Below are 16,506 nucleotides of genomic sequence, written 5' to 3' on the forward strand. Positions count from 1 at the left end.
TTCGCTACATCCTCTTGCAGACTGTTATAACCTCAGGATAAAAATGCTCGGAAACTCAAGTGCCAGTTTTAGGACGTTTACTGACCACTTTTAGAAACAACCACAGCTAGTCGCACACATACAGGAAACTGTCCCACACATAACATTCCGGCAGGGAGAACCCTGAAAAACCTCTGAAGGTTCCGGGGTGCAACGCCCCAAACATACATTAACAACAACACTGTCTATAACACTCCCCCCCCCCCCCCCCTTAAGCAAAAACCCACAACATAGCAATTATGCATAAGTACGAAAAGAGAGGGAGAATTCAACACCACATTATTTTAACAATTCAGTCTATCAGGGGGCTTGTGCTGCCTCTTTGACCTTCTCAGTCCTTCTGCTGGGTTCTCCAGGCTAGGAGCCTGCTGAGCTCCTGTGGCCGGGTTTGGCTCAGGTGACTTAGATTGCTCCACCAGCCCTTCTGGTGATACTGAAGAACCAATCCCGATCTCAGGGGCTGCTGACACGACTTCCCCTTCAGGTGAACCACTCTGAGGCCCCACAATGTCCACAGCCCTGTCTCCACCATGTGCGTGCAAACCACTCTGAGCCCTCTTCTCAGCTCCATCCGTGCGGGCTCTCACATGATCCTTGTGCCTGCGAACTTGTCTGCCATCCAACAACTCCACCACAAAAGATACTGGCCCTGAACTGTGGTGAATGACACCAGGCAGCCACCGTGAGCCACCCGTGAAGTTTTTGATATACACACAGTCTCCCTGCTTAAAAACACAGCCTCTGGCATGTAGATCATGTCTCACCTTCTGCCCACCTTGTGACTGGGTGACTCTGGCTCCCACATCTGGGCGAAGAAGGTCAAGATGAGATCTGGGCTTCCTCCCCATCAGCAACTCCGCTGGGGACAAGCTTGTGGTTGTATGAGGCGTGATGCGATACTGAAACAGGAAACGGCAGAGCCTCTTTTCTATGGAAAGACCTGGCATTTTTTTTAGACCGTCTTTCCGTGTCTCCACGGCGCGCTCCGCTAAGCCATTAGAGGCAGGGTGGTAGGGTGCTGTGCGGATATGTCGGATCCCATTTCTCTCTATAAATTCTTGGAAGAGCCCACTTGTGAATGTGGGCCCATTGTCCGTGACCACTGCCTCAGGTAATCCATGTGTTGCAAAGATTCTCCGGAGTGTGTCTGTGACGACTGGGGCTGTGATGGTCGGCATTATGTGGGCATCCAGCCATTTTCAATGCGCATCCACCAACACCAGGAACATGTGGCCCAAAAAGGGGCCGGCAAAATCTAGATGAAGCCTGGACCATGGATGGCCAGGCCACTCCCATGGGTGGAGTGGGGCAGGTGGCGGCATTTTTTGGTTTGACTGACATTGAGAACAGGCTTTTACCTTGTCTTCCAAGGCACTGTCCATTCCACCACACGAATGACCTTGCCAGACTTTTCATTCGAGAAATCCCTGGATGAGCCTCATGCAACACTTCAATGATCTGTGACCGACCTGGAGGCGGAACAATGACTCGGGAACCCCACAGGATGCAGCCATCTTGAACACTGAGCTCCTGCTGACGCTTGGCATACGGTTTGAGCTGATCCTGCTCCACTGTTGCTGGCCAGCCCTGCAACAGCCACTGTTTAACCTGAGATAACTCTGGATCCCGTTCAGTCCATGCTTTGATGTTTTTAGCACAGACCGGAGAGTTCGCCAACCTGTCCAGCAAAAACACAATTTCTGGGGGCAAGTTCGACTGGTCGGGGACCTCCTGGAGGGGGAGGCGGCTGAAAGCATCTGCATTCGCATTTTCAGGTCCCGCCTTATAAACAATGCGATACTGGTATGCCGACAGTGTTAATGCCCAGCGCTGAACCCGGGCTGAAGCCATCGGTGGGATGCCTTTTGTTTCACTAAAGAGACTCAGGAGGGGCTTATGGTCTGTAACAACAGTAAATGGGCGGCCATACAGGTACTGATGAAATCGTTTCACAGCAAAAACTATTGCTAAGCCTTCCTTCTCAAGCTGTGAATAGCCCTTTTCTGCTGCTGTGAGCGTGCGTGACGCATATCCGACCGGTTTCTCTTCCCCCTCTTCCATGCGATGGGAAAGAACAGCTCCTATGCCATACGGGGAGGCATCACAGGACAGGACCACCTCCTTCTCCGGATCAAAATGCACCAGGAGCGATGCCGATTGTAACAGTTATTTTACCCGTCTGAAGGCCTTCTCCTGTGCTTGGGACCACCTCCACTGACTGTCTTTGTGCAGTAGCCCATACAGGGGAGCAAGCATGCTGGAGAGGTCAGGCAAAAACTTCCCATAATAGTTCACTAAGCCCAAGAATGATCTTAGTTCAGCTACATTCTTTGGACTCGGGGCTTCTTTTACTGCCCTCACTTTCTCTTCCAGTGGGGACAGGCCCTGTGCAGAGATGCGATGACCCAGGTATGTCACGCTAGGGGCTTCGAAAACACACTTACTGCGCTTCAAACGCAACCCAGCTTCTGAGAGCTTCTTCAACACCTGCTCAAGGTTACGCAGATGCTCCTCTTCTGTTTTACCTGTAACTAAAATGTCATCCAAGTAAACAGCAACACCAGGAATGTTTTGCAGAAGATTGTCCATGGTGCGCTGAAAGATAGCTGGACTGGATGCAACGCCAAACACCAGGCGGTTGTACTTGAACAGCCCCTTGTGTGTGTTTATTGTCACATAATTTTTTGATTCCTCATCCAGCAGCAACTGCTGGTAAGCATGACTCATATCCAACTTTGTGAATGTCCGACCACCCGCCAGTGTGGCAAACAGGTCATCCGCTCGAGGCAGAGGGTAGGCGTCGAGCTGAGAGGCTTGGTTCACTGTCAGTTTGTAATCACCGCATATACGCACCCCTCTGTCCTCTTTCAACACTGGTACAATCGGGGCTGCCCAGTCCGAGAACTCTATTGGCTCAATGACCCCTATCTGTTGTAGTCTCTCCAACTCTGCTTCCACCTTGGCCTTCATGGCGTATGGTACAGTGCATGGTTTGAAAAAGCGTGGCTGGGCAAAAGGATCCACACACAGCTTCACAGTGGTGCCCCGGAGAGTGCCCAATTCATTCTTGAACACATCTGCATACTTTCCCAGTAACTCTACTATTACCTTTACATACCTGATTTCCCACCAGTTCAGGCGGATTTTCTGCAGAAGGTCACGACCCAGCAGACTAGGCCCCTCCCCTTTCATCACCAGTAGTGTTGCTGCCGCTTCTTGACCCTGATATGCTGCATGCACCTCTATAGCACCAAGCAGGGGAATGCATTCACCCGTGTACTGTCTCAGGCTTATCTCAGTCGCTTGGAGAGCTGGTGCCCCGCCCGAGTGCCACAAGCTGTGGTAGGTGGCTTGGCTGATCACCGAAGCTGAAGCCCCTGTGTCCACCTCCATTTGTAGCTCCTTCCCATTTACCTGGATAGTGGCATAGATGGGCTCCGCACAGCACTTATTAAAGCCAACCAGATTAAACATGTTGAAAACACACTCATCCTCCTCAGGCGCCATGCCCTGCAGGTGATGCGTGTTTAGTTTGTGTTTTGTCTTCCATTCCTTCTTTGATTTCTCCTTAGTGCCCCTGCATTTCTTGGCTAAGTGCCCCTTTTTCTTGCAGTTATGGCAGGTACTGTCTTTGAAAACACAGTCCTTGGCAAAGTGTGCTCCCCCACACTGGTAACACTCCAAAAGCTCCCTCGGTTTGCCCCTCACACTCCGAGATACATGATACACCTCGGTTGAGTGCATATTGTTGTTAGCTTTCCGAATGTCTTTAGTGTTATTAGCTGCCGTTTCTATTGCCTGAGCAATTTCCAAAGCTTTCTTAAAGTCCAGTGTGGGCTCCCCCAACAACCGACGCTGCATGCCATCATCATTTATACCACACACCAACCTGTCGCGGAGCATGTCATCCAGCACGCTTCCAAACTCACAGTGCTCTGATAGCTGTCTCAGCTCCGTCACATACGCCGCCACCGAAACTCCCGGCTTGCGTGAATGAGTGTGGAGTTTGAACCGCTGAACAATCACGGAGGGTTTTGGGCAGTGATGATTTTGCACCAACGTCACCAGTTCTTTGAAACTGAAGTCCCCGGGTTTCCGAGGCGTCGTCAGGTTACGTATCAACTTGTAGGTCCTCGCTCCACACGCACTGAGAAGAACTGACCTTTTTTTTCCTTCGTCCGAAATGTCGTTTGCCAAGAAAAAGTGTTCCAGCCTCTCGACATATTCAATCCAGTCGCCGTCTCCCTCGGCGAACTCCGTGAGCGATCCGATCGTCGCCATAGTTGTGAAGCGGTAGTCCGACTGCAAAATCCGTAGCAAAAACTCAAAACTGTCCGCGTTCGGCTTTTATCCTCGTCGCCAAAAAGGTGTTATAACCTCAGGATAAAAATGCTCGGAAACTCAAGTGCCAGTTTTAGGACGTTTACTGCCCACTTTTAGAAACAACCACAGCTAGTCGCACACATACAGGAAACTGTCCCACACATAACATTCTGGCAGCGAGAACCCTGAAAAACCTCTGAAGGTTCCGGGGTGCAACGCCCCAAACATACATTAACAACAACACTGTCTATAACACAGACCATTACATGTGGAAACCATTTGAATACAAGCGCGCTGATCCACACAGGTATGCACACGGATGTTCACTGCTCGTAGACTTAAATTACACCTTTCTTGGCTGCTACTTCAAAGCACATTGTGCGCTGCCTGTCTTGCGTGCTGCACAACAACATTGAATATTTAGTATTTACTGCTGTTTACACTTAGCTAGATTAATGCGATGGTGTTGTGTTTAGTATGTTGCTTTGGGTTTTTTTTGCTTGTTTTCTATTCTTTCTCTCTCAACAGGTGATCCAGGAGATTTTATTTTATTTATTTATTTTTTTCCCCTTTCTCACTGTCCCTCTCCCTTTCTGTTTTTCTTTTCCTTCCTCTTTCTTTCTCCCTTTCCTATCCCTCACTCATGTCTGTCCCATCTGTAACAACTGAAAATAAAATAAAATAAATAATAAAAACAAAGGGCGATCAAATGGATCAATACGGCAATGCCACGATGATCCATTTGGCAAAATAAATCCATTGGGTATCCTTGTTGGTCTTCAGACAACAATTCTGATGGCTAAAGAACCAAATGGGACAGGCAAAAAAAAAAAAAAAGAAGGCCCTGAGTAAATGTGGTTATCCCAGCTGGACTTTTGTCAAACCTGGGAATGCACCTAGAGAAAGCCCCAGCCGATCCAGGAGAGAAGGACAACCGTTGTCCAAACGAAAACCTGTAGTGATGCCATATGTGTCAGGAGTATCGGAGCAGTTGAGACACATTTTTTCTAAACACCGGGTCTCTGTGGCTTTTAAACCCCAAAATACGCTGCGCCAAAAACTGGTCCACCCTAAGGATTGGGTCCCCCGACACAAACAGAGTAACATAGTGTACGCTGTTAAGTGCCAGGAGGATTGCCAGGATTTTTGCAAGCGGATGGCACAACACAGAAGAGCTACCTCGTCAGGCCAGGACTCTGCAGTCTATTTACACCTACAGGCCAGTGGACACTCAATGATGAGGATGTACACATCCTGGACAGGGACGAACGCTGGTTTGAGCGCGGAGTCAAGGAGGCCATTTACATGAAAAGGACTCCCTCCAGGGTCTCTCCAATGCAACAGATCTGGCTTTTGCAGATTACATCAGCCACTTTGTCTCTCCAATAACCCCATACCTGCCCTGGATTAGGTCTCTGGAGGTGCTCATGTGTGAGAGAGTACCAGCTAATACTGTCCTCTCTCTATTCAGTCATCCTGAGCATGTTCTGTTGGAGTTTTCTTCCTGTTGAAATGGAGTTTCTCCGTCGCAACTGTCTCCAAAGTCCCCACAGGGTCATAGGGAGTCATATGATTGATGAGTTTTCTTTGTTTTCTTTTTGTTATTGTAGAGTATTTACCTTACAATAAGAAAGTGCTTTGAGACAATATGTTGTTGTCATTTGGCCCAATATTAATTAAACTGAAAAGCATTTTATTTGGAGACCAATTTTATCATCGCAAGGAAACAAAGGGTCCTCCAAATGTGACCCACAAATATATCCTTCATATGAAAATGTATATGAATGCATTTTAGAAAATATATATTAATGTGAACAATTAAAAAAAACTTTTACAGCCTTTTCTTTGATTTTTGGAATCAAACTACAATATTAGTAGAAATATGTGGAAAATGCATGCGATGAAACATCTTCATTGTCAGTGGACAATTATAAACATGTTTGCGTCTGATCTTTTTTTCCTAATTGAATATACCAGGCACAGGACTGGTATAGGACTGCACTCCCTTCCACTCATTACCTAAAGCAGCAAACGTAAGCGATTTTTATTTAGTCTAAAGTACAACAAGGAAGATCTGTAATCGCTCATCTGCTGCTTTCCCAGGAGTTTGGTTGCTTTCTTTTCTTTACATTATTATAACTTTCAGAAACTGTTCAACTGTTAGAAATCATTTTTAGAATAGTTTTGGATTTAGACTGTTAAATTAAGACACTAAGAGATATGAGGAAAAAGTCTTCTCTTAAGAATTTGAGGTGGATGGTCTCAGCAGTGAGAACTGAAGACGTCAGTTATGGACAAACAACCATCATAATGCAGCTGCTCTTTCTCTTTGACTGTGGACAGCTAGCTGCTCACCCTGATTACAGCCATCATGCTAAGCTATGCAAAAGAAACCACAAAGAAAGAAAGAAAGAAAGAAACCACATCATGACTCTTTTCTGAACAACCTCCTGTTCCTCCTTGTGTTCCTGCTCCCTCAATTCATTTCAATTCAATTTTGTTTACATAGCGCCAAATCACAACAAGTCGCCTCAAGGCGCTTCATAGAGACAGAGAAAAACCCAACAATCTAATGACCCCCTGTGAACAAGCACTTTGGCGACAGTGGGAAGGAAAAACTCCCTTTTAACAGGAAGAAACCTCAGCTCAGGGAGGGGCGGCCATCTGCTGCGACTGGTTGGAATGAGAGAAGGAAAAGAGGATAAAGACATGCTGTGGAAGAGAGACAAAGATTAATAACAGATATGATTCAGTGCAGAGAGGTCTATTAACACATAGTGAGTGAGAAAGGTGACTGGAAAGGAAAAACTCAATGCATCATGGGAATCCCCGGCAGCCTACGTCTGTTAATAATGGATTGGATTTACATAGCGCTTTTCAAGGCACCCAAAGCGCTTTACAATGCCACTATTCATTCACTTTCACACACTGGTGGAGGCAAGCTACAGTTGTAGCCACAGCTGCCCAGGGGCAGACTGACAGAAGTGAGGCTGCCATATTGTGCCATCGGCCCCTCTGGCCAGAACCAGTAGGCGGTAGGGTAAAGTGTCTTGCCCAAGGACACAACGACCAGAACAAAGAGCCTGGGGATCGAACTGGCGACCTTCCGGTTACAGATGCACTTCCCAACCTGAGCCACTGTTGCCCCCATTGAATGAATAAATGAATTGAAGCATAACTGAATGAATGAATGAATTGAAGCATAACTATGGCTATGTTCACACTGCAGGCGAAAGCGCATCAAATCTGATTGTTTTGACCCTATGCGACCCATATCCGATCATGGTATGACAGTGTGAACGGCACAAATCCGATATTTTCAAATCTGATGTGGGTCACTTTCGTATGTGGTACTGAATCCGATACATATCTGATGTTTTAGAAAGCAACTGCTGTTTGAACGGTCATGTCGCATTAAATCAGTCTTTTACGTCACTGACACAAAACAGACGCCAATTATCAGCGCCGGAGAAGACATTGCGAACGCTTCCTGGCCATCCAGTGAAACTGTTGGGAAGACAACATTGGAGAAACATTAACATTTTATTTGTACTGTATAATCTGCAGATTCTGACAGAAATTTGCAACTATCCTTTGAAGCACCGCTCCTCTAAAACAGCAATAAGGATCATTATTAGGTTATTTACATTATTATGTAAATAACAGAATAACTTAAAGCAAAAATTGGGAAACGTGAAGTCCGAAGTCTTTATATTAAGGGCCATCAGTCAAACAATATTGTTTGCTCTGGGTCTAAACAGAGCGCGTTGTGTGTTACGTCTTCTTTTGCGCATGCGGGGCCGCTTTGAGCATTCAAACTAGAGCGCGTTTGCTGTCACATTTTATTTATAGTGTGAACAAGCAGACCAGAAAATCGGATTTGATCAAAAAATTGGAATTGAGCATTAAGACCTGCACTGTGAACGTAGCCTAAGGGAGGATTAAGGGTCACCTGGTCCAGCCCTAACTGTATGCTTTAGCAAAAAGGAAAGTTTTAAGCCTAATCTCGTCACGCTGACAGATCTCTTCCTGTTTAAATAAATGTTGTAAATAAACTGATGGTGTCTCTTAGGCTTCACTTCAGTTTTAGTTATAAACCAGGAGACGGTCTGAGGCTGATTTTGACTTCACTCTGATGGTCACAGAGAACAAAGAGCTAAATGCAGGAAATCAGGATAAGATTTACATTCAAAAATTTAAAAACACATTTTGTTAGAAATCAGCACATTTAACGGTCGTGTGTAGTGTTTATAAAACAGAAGAAGACAAAATCGTCACACACTGAACTTTAGATGATTAATCTTCCTGCTACTAATATATGAGTGAAGTGTTTAAACTGAAGCAGCAGATTTACTCTCTTTTAGAAACTGTCAGACTTTAAAGGTTAAAGAAAGATAAGAGTCCACAGGAGGCAGTGTGTGTACAAACTGTAATCAGACAGGGCAGAGGTTCATCCACCCAACACGTGCTCCATGCTGCTGACTGTGATTCGGTGGAAGTAGATGATGTAAGTGTAAAACAATGAAGAAGAAGGTCCTTTATGATCAGGTGGAGAACAGCAAAAAGAAAGGAATGGTAGCCGAGAGGTTTAAAACCTCATACATACAGTATGTTTATAGATGATATCACTATTTTGCATTTTACGTGCACATGCACGTAAAAATGCTGTACCCATTAAAGAAGCAATTGTGTGTCAAACAAAGCCCATGAAAAGGGTTTAAATTGGATGTTTAAATTTAAGTGCATCATAGTTTAAAAATGTATTTAACACTGAAAAATAAGAAAAAACGTTTTATGTTATGGTCATAACTGTAATATAAACAAATGAATAACAATTTTATTGTCTGTTTGTTTCTTAAAGTAATCAAACCCATATCACAAAGCAGCCACTAGAGGGAGCTCTAGGGCAGTTTACAAGCATAATAACCAGTTTAACTTCTAAAAGGCAGAACAAAATGAATAACAATTTTATTGTTTGTCATTGAAACCACATTGTGTTTTATTTTACTTTGTACAGTAAAACAGTTCTATTAAGCATAAAACTCAACAAAGAACTCAGATAAAGCACCCTTTATCACTATTTATACATTTTAATACTGTCATGGTCCCTGTGCCTCACCAGCTGATCCTGTATTAGACAACATGTGTTTTGTTGTTTTTTGCTCTCTCCTCTCTCTCTCTCACCTGCCGCTCCCGCCCCTGGCCCATTTGTGTTTTGTCTATAATTTTCTATAATTTTCATCCATTCGTAGTGTGATGGTGGGTCTATTTGTACCATTTTCTTGTATTTGCGTTTTTACAGTCTGCTAGCATAATTTTCAATATGTATTTATCTTCTTTCAACACGTTTCACATAATGATACCAAGATATAATAGTGTACAAGACTTGGATACATAACACAGAATTTTACCTATAACTAAGTGAACATCTTCCCCAAATTTTGCAGTCTTAGGACAGAACCAGAACATATGTGAATGATTCACATTTACATCTCCACAGCTTCTCCAACATGGCTGTGTTAATGAAGTGTGTTTGTTCCTAATTTTGGGTGTTAAAAAAGTCTAATTACATTTTTCCAACAATGTAGTCTCCAGCCACATGATGACGTCGTTGACTGATGTGTTTTCCAGATTTGTGACCATTCCTCATCAGATAAATTCACTCCTAACTCTCTCTGACTGCCACTTCAGTTTTACATACGCTGTTGTAATCCCTCTTACCTTCATTATATGCCTGTAAATTGTAGCGATTATTCTGAATTTTTTGTGTTGTAGGTTTCAGTTATGGTTTTAATTATTGAATTTTTGTTTAGATTTACACTATGTTTTATTTCTTTATTGAAAAAATCCCTAATCTGCAAATATCTATGGTGATCTTGATTACTTAGTGTTAAGAAATATACTCTAAAACACTTCTTCAGTAAAGACTCAGAGAAGAGAAACACACAGAACTTCTTGCTAGCAAGGGAAGTCTCCGGACTGAGAGACTCGCGCCTGAAAAACTGCCCCGGTCTTTATTTATATGCTTCAGTGAACGTTTGTTCCTTGCATTGGAATGTGGAGGTGTGTGTGTGTGTGTGTGTGTGTGTGTGTGTGTGGGGGGGGGGGGGGGGGGGGGGTCAGAGTGTGGCCCCATAAACGACTTTCCTTAACCTGCTGGTCTGGAAAATCCAACAGTTCATCTATATGTAAAAAAGCACTTAGACTAAAACTGACATAGCTACGTTAATCCTACCGTAAAACAATAAAACAAGGTACGACCTCTTCCCAGGCTCCCAGGATGTAGGTGGTGTGGATGTGGGGGTGAACGCTAGGACACCTTGAAATGTTACAGAGTAGTTCACGAGGTGCCAAAGAAACACAAAAGCAGTATATCAGAATGAATATATCATTTGAATTTATACAGTTTAATTCATTCTGGTGTTAGCAATTAAATTTTATGTGTCTAGCACTAAATCACAAAAGCAGTCGCCTCAAGACACTTTATGTTGTTGGGTAAAAATCCAACAATAATGCAAAGAAACCCAACAATTTATTAATGACCCCATATGAGGAAGCATTTAGTCAAAGTCAGAAGCAAAAACTCCATTTGGAAAGGTAGAAACCTCCGGCAGAACCAGGCTCAGGGAGGGACAGCCATCTACTGTGACTGGTTGAGGTTGATGGGAAGGAGGCAGGACAACACACACTGTGGAAGAGAGCAAGAGATACATACTAACTAATGATTAAATGCAGAGAGGTGTATAAACACAGAGCGAGTGAATAAGAAAAACTACATATATCGTGGGAGATCGTCCCTCTTCTGTGGAACCAGCTTCCAGTTTGGATTCAGGACACAGACACTATCTCTACTTTTAAGATTAGGCTTAAAACTTTTCTATTTGAATATACCAGGCACTGCATCTACAAGGACAACACTCCCTTCCACTCTTTACTTGAAGCAGCTAAAGGTGAGTTATTTTTTTCTCATTTAGTCCAAAGTTCAAGAAGGCAGATCTGTAGTAAGTCATCTGCCTCTTTTCACAGGTGTTTGGTTTCTTTCTGTTCTTTACATCACTACCACTTTCCCATGCTGTCACTCTCAATACTTTTGTAGTTACTCTAGTTCAGTCATCTTCTTGCCTGCCCTTCAAACTTCATGCAACCCACATCCTCCCCATCTAACACGGTTTATTTTGAGGAGATAAACAGTCTGTGTGTAACTCTCCAATTGTTTAGTTTGTCTAATAGTAAAACCATAAACACTGTAGAATCACTGGTGGCTGGTCTTACATGCACACAGAAATGAAAATGAAATGAAACATGTTGCAAATTTTTCTTTTATTTCTGAGATCTGACACACACACAAATTTACCACGTATGAGACAAACAAAGACCAACAACAAGGAAAAATGATCCTTTAATACAGAACATGAGCAGGGACCAGGACAAACCACAAATAAACCAATCACTGCTTTAAGACTGAGCCAGAAGCTCCTCTGAGATTTTTAGGGCGGTTCACCTCACAAACTTTATAGTGTAAGACATCACTGTGTTCACTTTGGTTATTAACCAGTTTGTGGCCTGAAACTGAAAATAAACACCAATCCACTTGATTTTATTTCAATTGGGAAATACATTTGTAGAATGCATGCTAATGTTCAAAATAAAATAAACACAAAGATTAGAAGAAAACATTGATTATAATTACAGAGCTTCTGTTAAAAAAAATCAATATCATGGTCCACACTGAGATTTCTCAGTCCATCTGACTTAAATACTCTATACGTGGACTTAACTGAACTCACTGCTCTCAACTATTAATTTAAATTTGTAATCTGACGAGACACAGTCTGTGAACATGGATTCAAAAATTCATGTTAAACTATATTTTGTCAAATTTGTCAAAATTTTAAAGTAATTTCACATTCAAATACATCATCTCCAACAAAATGTCGACTGTGACAGACAATCAGAAAAATCAGAATATCAGACAGCTATACCCTCAGCATCCACACAGTCAGACCATGAAACCTATAAATCGTGTCTTTAGCTCATTAATCCACTATGTCCAGTGACTGCCATCTTTGTCCTTTTCCCGACTGATTAGAAATCATGGGACTCATAAAAATGACCAATAGTATGTATTACACGAAAAGCAAGCTAACAGCTAACTGAGTTCAGTTTTGGTACAAACGTATGTTTGGTATCTATTGTGATAATAAAAAAGTCAAATAGTGTCATTTAGCTGGTTCAGGTATGAAGCCTGGAGTTTGTCTCATCCCCAAATCATTAAATATGGTAAATGGACCGCTTTAATTGCTTTTCTACTCGAGCATAAAGCGCTGATATTACACAGATATTTATTCAAGGCTGCATAGAAAGACTTTTATTAACATCAGGTGTAGCCTCTGCACAAGGTTGGAGCCTAATTACTGCCTTTAACTCTGATAAAACCGAATCTGATGTTCCAACAGTGTTCAGGCAGAGAATTATTACCTGCAATGCTCCAGTTTGACCTCATGGTGGCAGTGCTGTCTCACTGTTGTAATGGCTACACTCAGACTACAGGAGATAACAAGAGGGCTCTACTACTGATGTTTCATGATGTCTTTATGGCATCATGCTGACGTCAGCCTCATGACATCATCAGGTTTTATAGATCATGTGCTGATGTCAGCAGTGTTAATATGTAAATCTAGTGCAATATATTCATCTTTATGTCTGTGAAGGTTCTCAGTCATCCAGGTCATCGTAGTCAAAGGAGCTTGCAAAGAAAAGCGTCTGGACTTCTTTAAGTTACTTGAAGACGTTTCACCTCTCATCCGAGAAGCTTCTTCAGTTCTAAGGTCAAATGGTGGAGAGTCCCAGATATCCTAAATGGGCGTTCTTAAAGTCAGCAAAGAGGCACAGAAAAGAAGACCAGACACCAGCGAGGGAGGATAAGAAGGACAGACGCAACAACATTGTCATCCCCTATGTAGCCGGTGTATCAGAAAAACTCAGGAGAATTTTCTCCAAGCATGACATCCCGGTGCATTTCAGACCCAGCAACACGCTCAGACAAAAACTGGTTCACCCGAAAGATAAAACGCCAAAACACAGACTTAACAATGTGGTGTATGCTGTACAGTGCAGCGAGGAATGCCCATACCTCTACATTGGAGAGACCAAACAGCCACTTCACAAGCGCATGGCACAACACAGAAGAGCCACCTCCACAGGACAAGACTCAGCAGTCCATCTGCATCTTAAGGATAAAGGTCACTCTTTCGAGGATGCCCATGTTCACATTTTGGACAGAGAGGACAGATGGTTTGAAAGAGGAGTGAAAGAAGCCATCTACGTCCACTGTGAGCGACCATCTTTGAACAGAGGCGGGGGTTTACGACACCAACTCTCTGCCATCTATAATCCAGTTTTGAGATCCCTTCCCAGACGCCTTAACGCCCACTCACATCCTGGGCCATCTGATCTCAGGAATTCGCATGATAAGGTGGGGCCAGGTTTCACAATGAGCTCACCAGAAATCCTGGCTGATTGGGACCCACACCCACTGTCACACCTTGTCTCAGGCGATTAGAGGATCATCAGGGGGTCCTTTTGTCCCTCTGTGTTCACTCCCACTAGGCTTATATCTGGGACTCTCCACCATTTGACCTTAGAACTGAAGAAGCTTCTCGGATGAGAGGTGAAACGTCTTCAAGTAACTTAAAGAAGTCCAGACGCTTTTCTTTGCAAGCTCCTTTGACTATATTCATCTTTGTGTCAGTGTGAAGTCACATAATGTTGCACTGAAAAAATAATATTTTAAAAAGCTCAAACAAAGAGTGTTCATGTCCTCCAATGACTAATATATTGTTTTAATGTTTGGAGATGCAAACTAAAGCTTTGTCCTCACGTAACCCTGACCTTTGTCCTTTGTATTTATTATCTTTACCCACATGATTGGAGCAGAACTGGAAATCTTTGGCTTTTATAACCTGTAAAACTTCAGATTTTAAGATGTTTTCATGCAGTGTGTGATTTTGTGACACTTTATGGCATCATTGTGACGTCGTATTGAAAAAATAAACTGTGTTGTTCCGCTCTCTTCATGTCCTTTAAATCAGACAACATGACAGTGGTTGTGTGTTTGTTGTCACGGCAGCAGCAGCCATCTGTGACACCAGCACACAAAAGCAACACAACAGCAGGTTCAAACACTCAAAGAGCTGCGTTACAGTTAAATGTGTGACTGGTTGCTGAGCTGTTTGATGTTATGTGTCAGAGTTCAGCTTCACATGTTTGAAATAATAACACATATCTGGGAGCAATAATGACAGAATAAGGAAACAGGACAGACGATGACGACCTTCTTCTGTTGGACATGTGCACATCAGTTATATGCATTGATCCAGTGCTGCTTCACAAGTACACACACACAACAATCAGTGCAAGAGCACAACTACATGAACTAGTTATGATCTATGTAGAAAAGTATAAAGCAGATAAAGTACATAATATATGACACAGTGATGCTATCAAACAACAACACACAAACAACAACACAAAGAGTCCAGATGAGCAAAGCCGCTGCTCAGTGTGACCAGGATCGTCTGAGCTCCGTCCTAAACCTGAACAGCTGTTCACCAGAATCCTGCTGATTGCTGCTCAAAGCTGCTTTCAGAGAAAGTGGAGCTGTGATCAGTGTCAGTGTGTTACTTTATTACAAAACACTAAAATGTTACTTTGTGTCTCTGAGGGTTTCTGTCACATGTGTGTTCTCACAGCAGATTATTGAGTCGGCCTCAGATCTTCTTGAATCTGTAAAAACTGGAATCACAGAGCAGCTGACTGGTGTCCTCTAAATGTTTCACCTACAGCATTCAGTTAAAGAGGAAAAACTCTGATCTGTGCTGACATCACTTCCTGGTTCAGACTGAAGGAGAGGATGAGGAGTTCACTCTAACACTTAAACACTGAGATGGTGTCACATGTTCGTATGGTGCACACAGCAGTGGGACAGCACTTTGTAACATGTGATGTGACTTTGATAAAGATGAAACATTCTTATTATTATTGTGACTTTGAGACATTGATGTCACATGTTTTACTCTCTCCACACTCAAAGACCTTCAGAGTGTCTGATTTAAACATCTTCAGGCTCTGACCTCAGAGGAGGGACCAGAAGGAAACTGTCAGATCATCAGTGTGATCATTATTGTCTAAACTTCATTAAGCAAACCTGAATAAACATGTGTGTGTTCATAAAAGCCTTAAAATGTGTTCCACACAGACCTCAGAGCCATGTGTGAACAATCTTCAATGTCTGCGAGTTTGTGGTTTGGAATTTGCTTATCGCTACTTTCAGCCACATTTACAAAAACAGTCCTCCTGTTCTGACTGTTAAGAATCAGAGAGAAAGTGTTGAACTCCTGCTGACAGACTTTATCTGACACGATATAAAGGAGATGGAGAAAAAAAAATCAAAATTAAGTCATGAACCCCAAAAACACATAGAAACTTAAAGAACTTAGGAGCAACTAAAGGCATAAAATACCAGGAATGTGCATCAGGAATAAGAAAATAAAGACCCATAAACACTAAGAAATAACAGAAAGCAAAATATGAATAAAGAATTAAAAAACTAAAAATAATCCAATCTACAAAGGCAGGAGTTTCCTGGAACACTTAGTGTAAGTATCAGTTCTGAGGAAGGGAAATGCTGCTGGAATGTTTTATTTATATGATGTTTATCTGCGGATGGGTGGAACCTTAATTAAGGTCTTTAGGTAAATTTAGGGGATTTTCTTTTTCTAGCTGTTGTGGTGACTGATAGACAGCTGTGATGATTTGGAAGTTTTTGTTTTGCAGTTTGACCACAGAGTACTGTGCAAAAGACTTGAACCACCCCTAACTTCTTTGTCTCCTTAGAATGGAAACAAAGACTTTTTTCACATATGAAATCTTAAGAAACAGGAGCAGCTTTCTGAAGCTTCTCTTTGGACACTGGCTGCTTTTTCACTCATTTTCAGTCTTTGTAGCTCACAGACTATTTTGTTTATGTAAGACTAATAATGACTCTTTCAAGCAAAAAATCATTTCTAAAAAATGTCAAAGATAACAAAACTTGAAAGACAGAATAGATTTTTACTGAAATGATTCCTAACCAGCTTTCAGCTG

At 42.7% G+C, this 16,506-nt stretch overlaps 1 protein-coding gene across 1 annotated transcript in view; it reads left to right on the top strand.

Annotated features, from left to right (window-relative positions):
• The window catches only part of LOC113015028 (junctional adhesion molecule-like), a 357,528-nt gene that overhangs the window by 196,603 nt on the left and 144,419 nt on the right, over positions 1-16,506 (top strand). The gene's annotated exons all lie outside the window — the stretch shown is intronic.

The sequence above is a fragment of the Astatotilapia calliptera genome, chromosome 3 (genome assembly GCF_964374335.1).
Source record: "Astatotilapia calliptera chromosome 3, fAstCal68.1, whole genome shotgun sequence".
Taxonomy (NCBI): Eukaryota; Metazoa; Chordata; class Actinopteri; order Cichliformes; family Cichlidae; genus Astatotilapia; species Astatotilapia calliptera.